The sequence below is a fragment of the Arachis ipaensis genome, chromosome B5 (assembly GCF_059453495.1).
Source record: "Arachis ipaensis isolate K30076 ecotype BB chromosome B5, ASM5945349v1, whole genome shotgun sequence".
Taxonomy (NCBI): domain Eukaryota; kingdom Viridiplantae; phylum Streptophyta; class Magnoliopsida; order Fabales; family Fabaceae; genus Arachis; species Arachis ipaensis.
The window spans coordinates 50,114,329-50,115,446 of record NC_142440.1 but is presented as its reverse complement, the minus strand read 5'-3'; the positions used below and the strand labels follow the sequence as shown (position 1 = coordinate 50,115,446).

The 1,118-nt window shown below is 40.3% G+C and overlaps 1 non-coding gene across 1 annotated transcript; it reads right to left on the bottom strand.

The window, feature by feature from the left end:
• Positions 1-349: 349 nt before the first annotated feature.
• Positions 350-457, bottom strand: LOC148564135 (small nucleolar RNA R71). Its single transcript, XR_015885376.1, has one exon. It is a non-coding gene; the product is annotated as a small nucleolar RNA R71 (small nucleolar RNA).
• Positions 458-1,118: the final 661 nt, after the last annotated feature.

The following is a 1,118-nucleotide window of genomic DNA, read 5'->3' as shown; positions in this document are numbered from 1 at the left end:
TACTGCACCAAATTCCAATTTACATGGAAGAAGCATCTCAATCCCTGCCATTGAAGCAAATAACTTTGAGCTGAAACCTCAATTAGTTTCTCTGATGCAACAGAACTACAAGTTTTATGGACTTCCATTAGAAGATCCTTTTCAGTTCTTAACTGAATTCTTGCAGATCTGTGATACTGTTAAGACCAATGGGGTTGATCCCGAGGTCTACAGGCTTATGCTTTTCCCGTTTGCTGTAAGAGACAAAGCTAGAATATGGTTAGACTCTCAACCTAAAGATAGCCTGAACTCTTGGGATAAGCTGGTCACGGCTTTCTTAGCCAAGTTCTTTCCTCCTCAAAAGCTTAGCAAGCTTAGAGTGGATGTTCAAACCTTCAAACAGAAGGAAGGTGAATCTCTCTATGAAGCTTGGGAGAGATACAAGGAACTGACCAAAAAGTGTCCTTCTAACATGCTTTCAGAATGGACCATCTTGGATATATTCTATGATGGTCTGTCTGAATTATCTAAGATGTCATTGGACCATTCTGCAGGTGGATCCATTCACCTAAAGAAAACGCCTGTAGAAGCTCAAGAACTCATTGACATGGTTGCAAATAACCAGTTCATGTACACTTCTGAAAGGAATCCTGTGAATAATGGGACGCCTCAAAGGAAGGGAGTTCTTGAAGTTGATACTCTGAATGCCATGTTGGCTCAGAATAAAATATTGACTCAGCAAGTCAATATGATCTGTCAGAGTCTGAATGGATTGAAGGAATCATCCAACAGTACTAAAGAGGCCTCTTTTGAAGAAGAAGCTTATGATCATGAGAACCCTGCAATAGTAGAGGTGAATTACATGGGTGAACCCTATGGAAACACCTATAATCCCTCATGGAGAAATCATCCAAATTTCTCATAGAAGGATCAACAAAAGCCTCAACAAGGCTTTAATAATGGTGGAAGAAATAGGTTTAGCAGTAGCAAGCCTTTTCCATCATCCACCCAGCAACAGACAGAGAATTCTGAGCAGAATCCATCTAGCTTAGCAAATATAGTCTCTGATCTATCTAAGGCCACTCTGAGTTTCATGAATGAAACAAGGTCCTCCATTAGAAATTTGGAAGCACAAGTGG